General features: G+C 34.5%; 1 pseudogene; it reads right to left on the reverse strand.

Annotated features, from left to right (window-relative positions):
* Window positions 1-829: 829 nt before the first annotated feature.
* LOC142619516 (uncharacterized) lies at window positions 830-17236 on the reverse strand (annotated as a pseudogene).
* Between the last annotated feature and the right edge of the window lie 1382 nt (window positions 17237-18618).

Genomic DNA, 18618 nt, shown 5'->3' on the forward strand with positions numbered 1-18618 from the left:
AAGTTCACAAATATCAAATACAAATACCAAATACCAAATGTGAATTATGCACAAACCAAAGAGAGAGCCACTAAGCAAATCTAAAGGTTGCAATGTACCAAGAGAGAGCAAATTTGCAGAACCAAGCAGCAACAAACCTCTCTCACTATTCCAAATTGCAACCCACAAATATCAAATAACTAAACCAAGGAGAGCCTCTTTTTCTCACACCTACACACTCTATTCCCACTGTATTTTCTTCTCACACCCACACTACTCTTTTTTTCTCTCTAATTTTCCGTAGCAACATATGCTTATATAAGAGACTTGAGTCGGCCAGTATATTCCAAAACTAAGAAGAACTAGACTTCTTTTCCACACACAAAAATGAGAATCACTCCTATTCCAAATAGAACTCAAAATCAAGTGGTGCACAAGACTTTTAATAAATCTTGATAACTTCAAACAAAAGTAACCCAAAAGGAATAAAATTCCTTCCTTATCCAAATCCAACAAGGAATCGAACTCCTAATTCAAGCCATATTCTACAAATCTTCACATTGGCTTGAATTCCATCAAGCCTCACAAACAACATGTGTAGACCACCAAATACAAATCTTTAACAAGTCTCCACGTTGACAAGACATCTCCCAAACCACAAAATGCAAAGCACTCAATCAAATTAGAGCCTAACCAGAAAAAAGTGCAAATCATCCAAAATTACTTCCAAATGCGCCAATGGATGCCAAATGCACCCAAAGATGGTGCCAAATCCAAATAAGAGTCCAAAATAAAGTGCATATCACCACAAACGAAACTTCTTCGTCGCCACCACCAAAGCCCCTATGGGCTAATTCAAATTGCAAATACCAAACAAGTCCAGGAAACACTTGAACTTGTGCAAAGGCTTGATCACCAAGTCACCACCAAAATTAACATCATGATTCCTACCTCCAAAAGAAGCAACCTTAACAGGCTCCCATACATCAGTGTGTACATAGTCAAGTGTACCCTTTGTTTGATGAACTATTGTACCAAGACTTTTAATAAAGCTTGATAACTTCAAACAACAGTAACCCAAAAGGAATAAAATTCCTTCCTTATCCAAATCCGACAAGGAGTCGAACTCCTAATTCAAGCCATATTCTACACCATATTACCATTGCACAGGATCCAGGAACAGAACTAGCAAGGCGTGTATGGTCTTCAATATAATTCTCACTTGTTTATTTATTTATTTATTATTATTATTATTATTTTGACATTTTTTCCATGGGATTCCCCATATTGGATAGAGTAATTGTGGTTTTAGAAGACCACACTTGCCTTTTTAATTTGAAAATTTCTACGGACACACTGAAATTCATATTTGATTTCACATGCTTGAGGGTGTCATCTTATGGTACATAAATATTTTTTTCTTTTCCATAACTAGTTGACCCATATGTAAGTGATGAAACCAATTGAAAAATTGAGAACCCAACATTTTATTTTTACCCTTGTTAATGGCAACTGATTTTTTATTTATTAAGTCCATAAACACTCTTTTAATTTTGCTCAAGAAGGCAACTCATTAATTTAGCATTATGACTTATGAGAACGACAAAAAAAAATATTAAAAAAAAAAAAACTCATTATGTATGTATGTACAATGGAATCCAATGACATGGATGGGGCACCAATTTTTCTTGATATCAGCACCAAGAAACATATGATTATGAATTTAGACGTACGAATGGTTGTCAAAATTGAGATTAGACAGGAAATAATATAGAAAAGAGCTTCTTGTTCTTGACCAAGAAAAATCCAATGGGTCAAAGAATATAAAATTTAAAACAAAGGCCACCACAAAGTAACAGCGTTTGTCTCCATAACTAGTTGACCCATTGAAAAATTGAGAACCCAACATTTTATTTTTACCCTTGTTAATGGCAACTGATTTTTTATTTATTAAGTCCATAAACACTCTTTTAATTTTGCTCAAGAAGGCAACTCATTAATTTAGCATTATGACTTATGAGAACGACAAAAAAAAATATTTAAAAAAAAAAAACTCATTATGTATGTATGTACAATGGAATCCAATGACATGGATGGGGCACCAATTTTTCTTGATATCAGCACCAAGAAACATATGATTATGAATTTAGACGTACGAATGGTTGTCAAAATTGAGATTAGACAGGAAATAATATAGAAAAGAGCTTCTTGTTCTTGACCAAGAAAAATCCAATGGGTCAAAGAATATAAAATTTAAAACAAAGGCCACCACAAAGCAACAACGTTTGTCTCATTATTAAAGTTTGCATGGAATTTTAATTTTTTTTCTTATAATATACAAACTTTTAATTTTTGTTATGGTACCTAAAGTAAAACATTTTTACTTTCCGTTGATTATATGAAACCAATATTTTCGTCCCAAAAAAAAACCATAAAATTAAGGCAACACAAAAATCTACATAATTCTAGGATTTACAACAATCATATTTTCTATTGATATATATTTTTTCATGTGTCCAATATGACCGAAATGTAAGGAAAAAGAAACAAAGAGCGGAAGATAATAATAATAAATTGACAAAGCCTACAAAATTTTCGAAAAAGAAACAATTCTCAGAAACCGTGGTTTGAGAAGCCAAGTCAAGTTGATATCTTTTTCAGCCACCTTGAGCTCTAGATTGGTGAGAACTTCCTTGATAGGCTCCCGGAACTTGGCCCTCTCTTCATCACATATCACAAGCTTCAATTGCTCAAGATTTGTAGTTGATGGTAGCAACCCTTTACGCAAGCTCAAGCACCCTTTCATGTGGAGCTCTTTTAAATTACATTACTCACCAATATCTTTTGGCAAGTGTCTAATGCCTAGGCAATCGGATATGTCAAGAATGCACAACTTATGGAAGCTTCTTATTGACTCTGGCAACTTTGATAAATCGGTACAGGACCCAAGCTTTGAGCACTTCTAAATTCACTAGCTTTCCAATTCCATTAGGAAGTGCAGACAGTTGATGACAATTGGTGATGCTGAGTTTTTTAAGGCAAATAACATCACACAACACTGCAGGCAATTCAACTAAATCATTGCAATAGTCGATGTTTATCTCCATTAGATTTGGCAATGCATCTGAGACTTGGATAGTAAAATTCTGAAAAGCTTGACCAATTTTACACATAAATAAGGATATTTTCTTCAAACTCTTCAACAATACAGGGGCCTTGCAAAGGGAAGGGATAGAAACCTTCTCCAATTTAATTGTCTTTAAATTGGGTAGAGACTTGAGTAGTTGAAAATTTCTTAATTCGGCAGGAAAGTAACCATAATTATTTATCATCAAAACCTTGAGTTTATCCATTTTAAACATGAAATCAGGTAAGCTGTAATTCCGTGTCTGAAAGTTCAGAATTAGAACCTCAACTTTGGGGGCTTGAATGTTGCACCAACTTGACAAGAATAATTCATCTGCAAAAAGAATTCTATACGATGTGAGAGGGCACTCAATATTTGGAATCTTATATATATATATATATATACACACATATTGTTGTTCTCACTTGCATCTTTTGATTCTTTCCTGGTGAATGGGCATAAATTAGAAGCTAGAAAAAGGCTCAAAATTTTCAATCTCAAGTAAGCTTATAATTATAATAAAATATTATTGACATCAGAAGTTGATTATGTCTTATAACATTACAATAACTTGTACCTTAGGACCATGAGCCGTGTAGGGAGCTATAACATATTACAAGAATAAGCTGGCCAAAGCTAAACCCCAAGAAAGCACACTACAAGAATATCAGACAATAAAATAAAGTCACCGTACCTTGTCATCACTAGAGTAGCCAGATTCCGGGTGGCAAGTTCAAATAAATAGGCAATGGCATCATTGCCATCTTCATCTAGTTCATGTAATACTTCCCGTATATCAATTAGGGAAGGAACATCAATCCTTTGGCTTTCAGCAAATGAACCTAGATCCATAAAACACTCTTTCAAAATGTCATTATCATCCGAAAATTCTAGGCTTTTCTGAAGACAATGAAGCAGATCAGAACTAGAACTGAAAATAGAATGACCATTTGACCATTTCCTAGCTCTACTGCGCCAAGCCTCCACAGGCTTCCCATAGAGTGATTTGCCATTCACTTCGAGGGCTAGTGGGAGCCCCCCACAGCCTCTCACTATCTGCAATATAAGAAACTGAATAAAATCAGTTCTATGGTTCAAAACAAAACAAGCAAGCTCAAATGTAAGTATAAGTATGAAAGCATGATTTTGGCAGGTACATACGGTATTACATATGTACTATTCAAGATCGAAACTAGAATGTATTTCTTCATTCATATGCATATACATTAATGCATACCATACCAAATGGTGAAAACTATAAATAAAATTAAGAACATTTCATTTATATATATATATCACAGATTGATAAAGCACCTTTTTGATAACTTCATCTGGAATGTGAGAACTCCCATCTTGCAGAGATGCTGAGTGACGAAGCAGAGTCATTGCATCTTCATCATTTAATGGTTTTAAGTTATATTTAAAGCTAAATTTTGGTAATGTAGTTATTGAGGTCACCAGAATATTGTACTTTGGGATGTCAAACTTAAACTTCTCAAGATGGAATCCTGATCCAGAGCAGACATCATCCAAGATCAATAATATAGGACTGGATCCCATTTGTGTCAACAGTACCTGCAGCTGGTTAATTGCATCTTCATCACTTTGGAACTCAGGCTCCCGATCACATATACTATGAAATAGTCTTTGCGCAATGACCATCGGTTTAGACTTTTAGAAACGGGGACAAAAAAATATATTGTCCTTAAATTTGCCTATCCAAAAGCAATCTAGTTAGAAAGTTGCCACCAAGGCACATTTCATTTGCTATAAAACTGTAAACAGAAAACATAGATAATAATGGTAAAGTCAAATGAAGTGAATACATAATCCCAATCACAGCAAAGATTAAAAAGGAGCAAAAATAAATAAATTAATAAAAAGTTTTTTGAGAAACAACAACAATTCTTATGTAGTCAGTATTTTTTTTAGTTTACATATTCTTTGATACTAGTTACTACTCTTCTAAGGCAGTAGTTCCGAAGGACGAAATGTGCCAAAGATACTGCTCCTATTGTTGAAAGGGCTAAAACAAAATAATGAGACATTTATTTCAAACTGTAGTTTAATTTAACTTGCAGAAATTTGAATCTTCATGTGTGAATGCAATTCCGTTCATTCCAATTACAGTCATGTATATGGTGCTCAAGCAATAGTTCAATTTAATATTCAGCAATGAATTGCTTCTCTATGTATTTTGTTTGCGGTAGTACCTAACAGTTTACTTTTACTGTAAGGATCCACCTACTAACACTAAATAAATTGAAGAAAATGTAACAATAACAACAACCAAGCAGTAGTTCTAAAAGTTTGGGGTCAGTTTTAAATCTTTAGCAGACTAGTCTTTCATTTCAACTTAAAAATATGGAAACACTTGCCAGTTATAAATTAAATTAGACACACACAACAAAAAAATCAAATACCTTTAATTTCTTGGTCATGACCAAGCCTTTTCACCAATGCAGTCTTCCCGCATCCGCCAGGAGCAATCAGTAGAAGCTGATGCTTCTTCTCCTTCAACAGCTGAGTTTTCAACACTTTCAAAGGCACATCCAGCCCAACAGTAAAATCTGGGGGTCTAGGAACTGAGCACGACAACCTACCCATCTTCAAGCTCAGTGTTCCCTGTTCTGGGCAATCAAGTTTTTTAGAAAAGGATTTGACCATGAGGACTTTGCCTCCCACATTATTAACACTGTCATGCAACACCTCCAATACTTCTTCAAGCGTCGCTTCCAGAGAGGCCCCTCCTACAAATGGTGCTGCCATTAGAAAAGAAATCAAAGATGACAAAGTAATTTAGATCTCTAACTCTTCTATATCTCTTAATCAGTACACTTGTGCTGATAAGGAAACGGAGCAGAGAATCAAAGCAACCATCTGAGAAAAAAGAAAAATGCAAAGAAGAATAGAAGACTATACTCTTAACTAATAAATATAAGTAGGACAGAAGATTTTTATTCAAAATATTCTATCCTACTTTCTATGTTCCACTTTATGTAAGAATGAAAGAAATACTAAGCATATTGACTTCCTTGTTTTATTAAGTATAGACTTATTTTATTTTTTAAATCAAGTATAGATCTTTTTTTTTTTTTTTTGAGGAACAATCAAGTATAGACTTAAAAGGGAAGCAAGTTGTAAAACATAGGGAATATATTGTTCATATGTTGGTGCCTTAAAAAGTTCTTTAGGATAAGTGATGCTTTATGAAATATACTAAATATAGTTAGTATAATATACTATATGCTAAAAGGTCGGTCTTATACATGGTCATTGTGTCATATGCTAATTGTGAATTATGATCTTCTAAAGATTTTAGGGAAACTTCATGAAATTCTTAAAATTCTATCCATTCATTTCGCAATAAGTAGATTGGATTTTATCATGTGATTAATAATTTAAATAGATTAAAAAATGGTCATAATCATTGATTTTCAAAACATTGATGTCGTGATAAAATCAAATCTCATTTCTAAATTAATTGATAGTATTTTAAGAGCTTTATGGTGGAGGTACACTAAAAACTATAGAAGATGTACTACAACAAATGCCTAATAATTCTGTCATTTCCTCCACACACAATTCCATTCCAACTAGTCCAACAAGTTCCTTGGTAAAAGTAGAGAATTTACCACATAATTCATGACATACTTCTCCACAGATACTCTGGATAACTGTTGATTCAGATCTGTAACAAAGGAAGATAATTTTGAAGAGGCAGCCAGTGACAGGCGTAAGAGATAAAAATAACTCAAGGTTTCTTACTATATATATTTAGTCAGCAGCCAAAAGGAATAAACATGAAGAACAATAAAAGGAAGCAAATAGAATGGTGGGAAACTTAGGGTGTTTGATGGTGAGGAGGCAGGCCCGAACCCACTAAAATTACCCCCAATGTAAAAATGCTGCATTTTCCCATAAGTTGGGAGTTTAACTTGAGCAAAAATAACCTTTTCTTGTCTTATAGCCATTTGTATTCTTATCTGAAATTGAGTTTTTAGCCTTTTGGATAGATTATTGTTTGTTGACATTTGATATCTTTCTAGTTTACTTATTCATATGTTGTTTGCTTGTTATGAGTTATGACTAACTAATTGGTAACCTGTGCAAATGCAGAGGCACCATCTCTTTATTTACTGGCCAAAGTTTGGTTGAATTCATTTGATTTTTCATTCTAATTAATATTTAATGACATCTTAAATTAGTATTTAAAAAATTTCACTAAAAGCATTGTTAATTTAATGATAAAGATTTCATATATTTTCATGAATTAAATTTCACAGATTTAAGAGTAATATAAATTACACGTATAAACATAAAAATATAATACTGATATTTAATTAATCTAACACTTATAGATAGCATGATCTATATTGATTAGGAATCCTAAAAACATGTAAAAAAAAGTCTATTAGCTGTATTAGTCTGATAATTACAGATAATTGGAAGAAAGTGACTATCCAAGGTTGGTACCATATTTGCTTAGAATTTATCAAAAGATATAATTTTTTGTAACTTCTTTTATTCTAAATTTGTGATAAAACCCTGAAAACTGAGTTATTTCAAAAAAAATAAAAAAATAAAAGCTAGGATTCAATTTTATATTTGCAAAAGAAAAGAAAAAAAAAAACTAACTGAGACAAAAATAAAAAATCCAAACAAACAGCTATTCAAAGCAGAAAAGGAAGGCTTACATGCTGTCTTGTAAAACATACCCAGCAATACCGCCCACGCATTTCAAAGCATTTTTCCACGTTTGTATCTTCTCACTCTTTTAACTTTGGAGTCCTTTTTATGTTTAGCAAAGGCTATTGCAAAATTTCCATTCTGCCGCTTACATTAGAGGGATCCACGTGATAAAACACGGGTATAACTTTTATACCCGTCTCTTTTATGCATGCAATAATCTGGGCAAGTTCACTCAAGCACCATGTTGAGGAGGCATAGTTTTTTAAGAGAACGTCAATTGCGATCTTGGATTCTTTTATTGCTTTCGTGAGCCCTAAAGCGATGAATGTTCCTCACCTGAGTCCTTCTTCATCCCTAAAGACCTCAATGTAATTGCCTTCCAACGCAGCAAATAGATGATCCGTAAAAGACGACGGGTTTTCCTTGCCATAAAAACTTAAAAAAAACATCATGTTTCAATCCAAGTGTTAAGGATGATGATGATGATGAAGAAGAAGATGCTCCTACAAAACTAGTGGAAAACATAAAATTATTTTACAAAGAGGATTGCAGAAAATAATGCTAAAAGATCTTGCTTGGTGTTGGGACGAGTAACAGTGGCAGAGCCACTTGAGGACCATTTTGAAAATATCGTAAATAATTTGAAAAATTATAAATTGCCTTATCATTTTGCCCCTATACCTGTCTTGAACAAAGCTTAGAGAGAGAGAGAGAGAGAGAGAAGATGAGAGCATCAGAGTTTAGCAATAAGATGAGAGTATTTTGACTCTCTGAGTAGGAGAGTATAGTTGTGATGGCGGTTTGAATATACGGTTGTGATGAGGTTTAGTGACAGATGGGAATTAAAATAGAAAGATGAAAATAGGGGAAGTAGAAGATCATGGTGTGTTTGGATAGAACTTATTGTTAAAAATTGAAAACTGAAAACACTGTAGTAAAATAATTTTAAAATATGTGAATAGTACTGCGGGACCTATTTTTAATGAAAAAGTTGCTGAAAAGTAAAATTTGTGGGTCCGTAAATAGTGCACGGGTGCACTGTTCACGGAAGACTTGGTCAACAACTGTGGCAAAAAAAAAAAAAAAAAAAGCTGAAAACGCAACGCAAAATGTAGACGCCGAATCCAACCCCATCCCAAATCACGTGAGATAGAAGAAACTAGAAAGAAAAATAAAGAATTGAATCTAAAGATATGGCAGTGGTGGGATTGGTCAGAGAAAATGAATGAGCAGTGAAAATTAAGATCATTATTTTATATAATTAAATTAAATTAAATTAATTATTTTATATATATCCCACTTTCTTGAATTGATACTTTTAGGTTATATATATATAAAATAAATTGGTATCACCCTCCAAAAAAATAATAATAAATTGGTATCATTTTTTTGTTAAGAGAATACTAAATATTGTTGTTTTTTTTTTTATTTTTTATACAAGATAGAATTTCTACTCTAACTTAATCTAAATATATATGTATATGAAGTTCTCTCTTGGAGACTTGAACCTCGGCCCTTACCCCCCACATCTCACAGGCATTTATACTTGTAGAGTGACCACCGCACCCAAAGTGCGCGGTGGTAATATTGCTGCTCATATTAAATATGGTTATTGCTACTTGCTAGGTAAAAAAGAATACTATAGAAAAAAAAAATTCAAAGTCAATTTTCACTAATATTAATTAAAGATTAATTCTTTTTGTTAAGTTAATTATTTTTGTCTAACAATGTTCTGTCTCTTTAATATAAAAGTATTAAACTAAAGACAAATGCTTAACTAACTTTATTAAATATTCAGCGAGTCCGTAATAATTTGACTATCAATTACCTTAATCTACAAATCTAACAACAACTTACTCAATACCGATGAATTACAAATTTCGGATAAAGTAAATTACAGCTTCATTGTGCCTTTTGAGATCGAGGGAAAAACTCATCACTGACAACCCATGAAATGATTAGTTCAGCAAGTCAGCTAATACGTGTTGTTTTGTTCATCAATCTTAACATTAGCGTAATTAGCAAGGTCTTAGATCTTCAGCAGAATAACATAGAGAATTCTTGAAAAACATTGTCATTTCTTAGTCAAACACGAAACAAACATTGATGTGAACAGACAAGAAATGCAAAAATAAGGCAGGTGTGTTACATTATGAAAACATTATTATAAACTATAGGGTTTCTTGAGACCTTTGTCACATACACCCTTTATTTAATTTTTTTGCGAAATCAAAGGCAAACAAAAAAACAAAAAAAAAAAGACATCACATACATTGACAATTCAGATCATACAAGAAAAAATATATATACAAAAAAGAATTTTGCAAGGTGTATTGTATTCACCTATGGCAGGCAAAGATTCAAGGGCTGTTTGGTACATGTGTTTAAACACATGTTTTCAATTTTTAAACAATATTACACGCATTTTTATACATTTTTTCACCCACACGTATTTCTAAAAAATACAAATAACATTACTAGAACAACGTTACCAAACGGCTCCTGAACTTGCCCAGCTTGTAAGGAGTAAGAAGAGGAATGGTGGAAACTTCAGCAGCCAATTTTAATGATTCTACTATTATTATTGAGAAAGTATATATTGTTTCTGGAATACCAAGTAGCATCTAGTTGGTGTTTCATGGTCCAATTAAAACTTGACAACTGTATAAAAATGGCAGGTCAGGATACTTAGGGACTGTTTGGATTTTCAGTTTTCATCACTTATCACTCTGTTTCCATCTAAAAATTTCTTCTCCAAACACAAACAAAACCCAGAAGTAAGAAATGAAAGAGAGGAAAGGGGCAGAGAAGAGGGGTGGAGATCGGCACTGATTGGACCCAGTGAGGTGGAGATCGGTGCTAATTGGACCTAGTGAGGTGGAGATCGGCACTGTTTGGACTCGGTGAGGTGGAGATCGGTGTTGATTGGACCTGTTGTTGAGGTTTAAAAAATCATGATAAAAGGCTCAAACAAATGGCACATCAGGCCAACCTATGGGGAGCAGAAAAGAAAATCGGGCTTAAAAATGAAAGAAGGATGATGAGTCTAGGGCCCTGGATTCGTGAAAAGGCAAGGCTTAGAGCCCATAAAACAAAGGGAAAAAGAAGTCAGCCTAATCAAAAAAAAAACCAAAGAAAGACAAAAAAAGCCAGCTGGGCTAGGACGTCGGGAGCTGCCTGGGGTCTCTGGGTGTGCGACACGACTAAAGGGAGATTAGGACAGCTCAAAGAGGGATCAAAAGGCACCAAGAATGAGAAACAGATGGGCCCTTCTTGAAGCACCCAGTAGTGCAGCACAAAGCCTGAAGACTTGGAGAGCAACGACTTAGGAGTAAGAAGCCGGTGCCTCGAGGAACCCAGAAAAAGAGATCCACAAAAGGAAAGGGCTGGGGAAACCTTCAAATTGGCAGAAGAAAACTCTACTTACTGGAAAAAATGACAAAAGGGAAGGGGTGACTAAAAGGAGATAAGCCCGAAAAGAGAAGACAGAGAAAGAAAGGATTGGAAAAAGAGCAAAGTTAAAGGTTCGGCTCCCCCAAAGGCACCTCAAAACAGAAGTTCAGCAAAACACTTTTGAAGGAAAAAACACCAAAAGAAGAGAACTAAGGAAAATATGGAAGGGATCAGTTGACAGAAGGGCTGAGACAAACAGTTGGTTCTAGTACCAAAGGAGCCAAGGGGGAAGAATCAATGGTACCCCGGAACCCTAATGTGACACTATAATAGGAAGAAGCAGCCAACGTCAAAGGGGCATTAGAAAGGAGAGAAATCGTATAGAATCATCAAGAAAAAGCTCTGTGAAACTCAAAGAAAAACAGGTAAATATCTCTCGATATCCCAGAAAACAGCCACTATAGCACATGCTTGGATTCAAAATGATTCAAATCTTGCAAGTCTTAGAGGCCTAACGGGCCATCTAAGCCTGTAATTTTTGAGCTTATTTGAACCTTGTATTAAGTCTTAGTGAGCTCATTGTAATCAACAACTAAGAAAACTAATGGAATATTTCCTACTAATTTGAGAACCCCGAGCAATTATTTTGTGTTTTCTTCATTACGTTTATCTGCATTTGCTGTCTTTCTTGTTGATCGATACATATATTCTCGTTTGCTAGTGTATGTGTATTGCAGGATTCTTGCCATGTGCATCTCTTGGTCAGTAAACGGCCTATTTAGCCGCAGTAGACAAAGCCCAGTCCCTTCAAACTACAACTAGAGGGTCTAGGGTCCTTGTTTAAAGCTCGGGCTTGGATACCGTTTCAAAAAAAAAAGGACTCTCACACCCGTTAAGGTGGAGATCGGTGTTGTTTGGTTTTTTAAAAGGTGGAGATTGGCGCTGCCGGAGAGAAAGGATAGGAAAGGTGGGGTCTTTTTTCGTCCATGGCGAGGGGCCGCGCTCGAGCTTAGGCTTTTAAGACCGTCGCATCGACCTCGGCCGGTGCAGCGTCTTCCCCGAATTTATTCTTCACCGAGTAATTTCGAGCTAAGGAAAAGGAGTACTGAAGAGGAGGTGGGGTTGGGATTGGTGAAGATTGGAGAGTCCATGAATGGGGTTTTGAAGTCTCTGGTTTTAGGAAAGTAACAGGGCTGAAGGGAAAAGGAAATGAAAAGTGAGTGATATGAAAGGATGAAATGGTGTGAGACAGGTAGGCTAACAGGAATGCCTGACATGGTGCTCAGGTATGGGTCCCACAGTAAGTACCAAGTTTTGAGTTAAAAGAAGTTGGAAATAATGTGTCAAACATGCTAGTTTTGGGGAGTTGGATATTTTAAGTGATGAGTGATAAATGATGAGTGATGAGTGACGAAAATTGAGTGATGAGTGATAAATGATGAGTGACGAAAATTGAGTGATGAGTGATGAGTAATAAAAAAAAAACCAAACAGCCCCTTAGCTCACTTAAATAAAAAGTACAGAAATACCCTTGAAATTTTCAAACTCCCACCCCTTTAACACGCTTTACACTTTTGTAAAATCAAAAGATTATCTTCTCCTTCTTTCTCTATTTGTCTCTAGCACAATAGCACACACCAACCCCTTGCACCTCCATGTTCTCTCTCTCGTAACTCCAAAGCTTGATAGTCACTGCTTAGCATCGCTGCCGGAGATAGAGATACACCACTAAACATTACCAGTTCCTACGAGACTGACCTTTGTCTCATCGAAAAATGCCCAAAACCGTCTCTTCTTCTCATTGTTTCCAAATTCTAACTTCCGACGCTGGAAGTTTTCTCACGCTTCCAACAACTGACGTTGCAAGAAGGTCTTCTCTCTCTATTTTTTAAAATTTATTTTTTCGGTTTATAGAGATGTGATTTGTTATTTTTTAAAAAATTGAATTATACATGTTTGATAAAATGCTTCAGTGAAGATTGCTGCACTAATAATACAGTAAAAGGTTTATTTTATTTTATTTCATTGTTCTTTTAGATTAGATTAAAAGTGGTTAGTATGTTGCAGTTTCATCGGTAGAGAAATAAAGCTTTTTCTTTGTTTATTAGTTGAGTTGTTACACGATCTGAACTACATATTTGTTTTATGGTGAATAGCCAAATGGCAGAATACAAAAAGACCTATTTGGTATCTCTTATGGCCTTTTAAATTTGTCTAATGAGATGATAAACAATCTGAACTACACATCTATCTTATGGTGAATAACTAGATGCAACCTTCAAGCATCAATATCTTTGGGTCCACCATTTGTAATTCTTTTGTCATTGCCTTATGTGATTTATTGAGCATTGCCTCAATAGTCTTTTTTCCTCTTTTAATTCTTGTTGGTATTTTTTCCTCGCTTGAATGTTATGGTGGTTTAAACTCATTTTTAGTTTTTTCAAGTTAAATACCAATTAACTCAAGACAAAGTGCTTAAGGAATTTATTCAAATGTGGTGTAACTAAGAGTTATGTTGTTTCACATGGAAATAAAATTTCAGATCTATATCTTCTTCTCTTTTTCAGCTTTCATTATATTTATTGTTTAGTGCTTCAAATCTAAGCCTTATAGCTTGTGGAATTCAAGCTAAGCTACTGGAAATTTTGAAATATCATATTTGCAACTCTTGGCCTTTGGTCCAAGTATTTTTTGGGTTGTCCACCAAATTGTAGTTGGAACCTCAATCCCTCAAGGTTATGTTAGGATGTCACCAGAGTATCTTGATACAAATTAAGATACATTTTTAGCCCATGGGATTATGTGCAATATTGAGGATTATGAATTGTTATTATAGAGTATACTATCTACATTAGGATAAATGGATAATAGCTTTCTTTCAATAATCTTATTTGTTCTCATCCAAAAAGTTTTTTATTTTTATTTTTATTTTTTGTATTTACTCATGTTTTATTTTTTGTCTTGAGTAATTACAATTTAATTCTATTCAAATGGTTTGGTTGCAGGATAGAGCTCATTGAAAAACATTGTAGGCGATGAAGAGACAATACCATAGATTTATGAAGCAATTTTGAAGAGTTAATTGATAAGCATGATGAGGTTGACATAGAGTTAATGGAAGAAATTTGTTATAAGAAACACGGGACTTCTGTTGATATTGATGTTGAAGAGTTTTGAGTTCAATTTTGATCAGTTTTGTGATGGATGAATGTATGTGTTTGAACAATCTAAGTTATAATGTATATAGTTGCAATATGCAATTTTATTGTTATCTACCCTTGAAAGAAAAGGAAGAAACTTGTAATGAGCATCTATAATTTATACTTGATCCAATTTAAAGATGTGCAAATTGTTCTTTGATATACTTAATGTCAAGTTTGGTTCATAATAATACCAAGTTAAGGGATTAGAAAAAATCTTTGATGAGTATTCATATTAGCAATGGGGTGTGCATAGGTCGGGTTGGGTCGGGTTGAGGGAATTTTTTGACCCAACCTACCATGGTAGGTCAAAAAAAATTCAACCCAACCAACCCATCACATAAATCTAACCCAACCCAACTCAACCCATATGGGTCGGGTTGGACAATTTATTATTATTATTATTATTATTATTATTATTATTATTATTATTAAATTGAGTAGAAAAAAATATAATCTCGTTGAGTATAATTATAACTTGTTGCTAACTCTGCAGCTCAAACCCTTTCTCCTCTAGACCTCTAAGCACTTTGTATAGCACTTTGTATATGGGGAGGTGCCAATTCAGTAACAAGGCCTTTGGCAAGCAAGTTCAATTCTAAGTATTAGTTTGAAAGCATGATTTTGGCCAATACATATGATATTATATATGTACTAATCCACACCAAAACTAGAATGTATTTCTTCATTCATATGCATAACATAAGTACTTACTTTACCCAATGGCAAAAAGTGTAAATAAAATTGAGCACATTGCATCCGTATGTATCACATTTACAAAGCACTTTTTTGATAACTTCAACTGAAATGTGAGAACTCCCATCTTGCAGTGATGCTGAGTGACGTAGCAGAGTCGTTGCATCTTCATCATTTAATGGTTTTAAGTTATATGTAAAGCTATATCCCGGAAGTGTAGTTCTTGAGGTCACCAGAATATTGTAATTTGGCATATCAAACTTAAGCTTCTCAAGACAGAATTCTGATCCAGACCAGACATCATCCAAGATCAATAATATAGGATTTGATCCAATTTGGGTTTTCTCGTAGCTGGTTGATTGCATCTTCATCACTTTGGAACTGGGGCACTTGACCACTTATACATTGATATAGACATATAGTCTTCGCGCAATGTCCATTAGGTTGAAAGTTTTAGAAAAGGGGACAAAAAAAATATTGCCCCTAAATTTGCCTACCCAAAAACAATCTAGTTAGAAAGCATATTTCATTTCTCATAACATTTTAAACTGAAAACATAGATAATAATGGCGGTCTGATGAATTGAATTACACACAATTTCAATCACAGCAAAGATTAAGAGGTGAGCAAAAAAAAAAACAGTTTTGAGAAACAACAACAATTATTAAGAAATTATATATCTTACATTTTCTTTGTTACTACTCTTCTAAGGCAATAAATCCGAAGGATAAAATGGGCCAAAAGCAGTGCTAGACTCTTAAAAGGGCTAAAAAAATAATGAACATAATTAGTAAAGGCCTATCATATCTTACCAAATCCTAGTAAGACATAAATTTGTTTCAAACTGTATTTTAATTTCACTTACAGAAATTCAAATCTTCATGTGTGAATGCATTGCAATCCCATTTATTCCCATTATAGTCATGCATATGATATTCAAATTTCAAGCAATAGTTCAATTTAAGGTTCAACAATAAAATTTGTCAAGATTTCAACTGATGAACCATTTGATTTTAAGAAATTTGATTTTGCTGGTTGTGATATAAATGATTGTAGCTTAAGACTATCAAGTATTTTACTGCAAGTCGTTCTATGTATTCTGTGTAATGTTTATACATGTGCATCTCATAATACCACCAGCAGAGCAGGACACATTGGTTCTTAGATTTCAGTAGTGGAGTCGGTTATTTTCGTTAAGGGTAAATACTAGAATACACTGCTTATTTCACACGAATGTACACACTTATTGCACTGAAATTGTGACTTCAAGTGTTGTGAAATAAACATCACCCTTCGGTTAATACAGTATAATGGCTAATACAGTCAGTTAATAAGTTTTGTAACCCTGTTCTTGATGTATAAATACATAACACAGCATTGTAATTCTTGTTTTAACATTTTTTAAAAACTTGTATATGTATTTGTTTTAGGTAGTTCCTAACAGTTTACTAAGATCCACACACTAGCACTATAAATCATACACACAAACATAAAAACACAAAAAAAGAATAAGAATAAGAGAGAGAGAGATCAAATACCTTTAATTTCCTGGTCATGACCAAGCATTTTCACCAATATGGTCTTTCCGCATCCTCCAGGAGCAGTCAGTAGAAGCCGCTGCTTCTTCTCCTCAAGCAGCTTAGTCTTTAAGACCTTCAAAGGTTCATCCATACCAACAGTAAAATCCGAGGGTCCAGTAACTGAGCACGACAACTAACCAATCTTCAAGATGGGTGACAGCGAAAGGGATTTCAACTGCTCCAAAATCTGCAAAATATCCCTTCTGTTCTTGCATATGAACCTGGAAGAACATCACAATGGCCTCGTTCAACTCTGTAAGTTGTCTCCCGTAGTAGGCTTGTAAAGGGTAGTCCCACTCTTGGGGGCCCAAATTGCCCATGAGCTCCCGCGCCTTCCTCATATCTTCTTTCAAGCTCTTTGTTTCCCCTTCTGGGTGATCAAGCTTTTTGTTTAATTGTCTTATTTCTTCAACCACTGGTGCTAAAAGATTTAGATTGAATTGGAGGCTTTTAAGAATTGGCTTGTACATAAGGGCATCGCTTCCAACACACTTAACTGTGTCATGCAACACATTAAATACCTCTCCAAACACTGCCGCCAGAGCAGCCCCTCCAACCAATGATGCCATAGCTTTGCTTTGCAAACTAACTCAAACCTCCAATATGACAAAAGAAAAGAAACCAAAGATTCTATATCCAAGATCTTTGGAAACCAGTTAAGAAACAAACACACTACATATCAACACACAAGTCATATCAAGTTATAGGCCAAATATACAGAAATGAGACATCTCAGTTTCCGTATTCTACTCATCATCTCTACTGCAGCCTAGGAAATGCCAATTATCTGGAGAAACCATATGATATCTGTGATCCATATAGCAATCCACAGGCACAAGAACTGGTGCAAATTCTGCCACATCCTGAACGGACTGTGCATGGATATCCTGAAAAGCAAGGAGATGGATGGGTTGGAGACTCTAGGACTTGGGTGCTTGATGTGGGTGCTCTCTCTAGCTAGTCGGTTATACTTCTATCAGGTAATTTTGTTATTTTTATTGACTTAGCCATTATCAAATTTGTTATGGAATCCTGGTTGAATTCACACTTACACATACACACACAAAGGAATGATACACGAATGTGGACATAAAATTTGGCTAAATGCTAAGTTCATGTTCATAGTAAATGGATTTTGTGTGCTATGCATCTAGGAGGGTTCAAAATTTTTATCATGTACTTCTATGCACAGAAAATTCAACTAATTATAATTCCTCTGCTTCAAGATGGATAATATAGTTATAGGGCACTAATGGGAAACAACACTGACCCAGTGGTAGCCCTTAGTTATTTTAATCTAGCCTCTAGGTTTCCCTTAGTTATAGTATTGATTGCGTCCGATTACTCGATGTGGTGGTATCTAGCCTCTAGGTTTCCCTTAGTTATAGTATTGATTGCGTCCGATTACTCGATGTGGTGGTTGGCTTTGATACCAAATGTTGCAAATTCATGGGTAGAACTCACCCTTGAAAACCTACTTGCAAGGGGAGGGTGCTCAAGAGCTTATAAACACATGGTTAAGCTTATACTTAATCCATGTGGGACACTAGAATCATAATACCAAGAAATTGAGGAAATGCTATTTGCTAATCATGTGTGTGCGTATAATTCCATTTGTAAACTACACTTGTTTTTGTGCTAAATGTCACATATTTTGTACACAACCGGTCTTTAGCTTAGAAGGATACAGTTGATAGCTAGCTTGAAATTTAGTCACTTTATTATGAATGGAAGTGAGAAAATAAGCCTAAATGCCCTAAATATGGATAATATCACTAGTAATTGAGTAGCCACTTATAATGGTTCAATGCAAACCTTATGTATGCCAAAAAGTAAAGGAGACTGAGTCCATTGTAGATAAAGCTGAAAGCAAAATCCTATACACATATTTGTCAATTTAAGTAAAGAATCATTGCTTGTAATGGCCAAATTATGCTTCAAAATCATGATT

This window comes from Castanea sativa, chromosome 12 (assembly GCF_040712315.1).
Source record: "Castanea sativa cultivar Marrone di Chiusa Pesio chromosome 12, ASM4071231v1".
Classification (NCBI taxonomy): domain Eukaryota; kingdom Viridiplantae; phylum Streptophyta; class Magnoliopsida; order Fagales; family Fagaceae; genus Castanea; species Castanea sativa.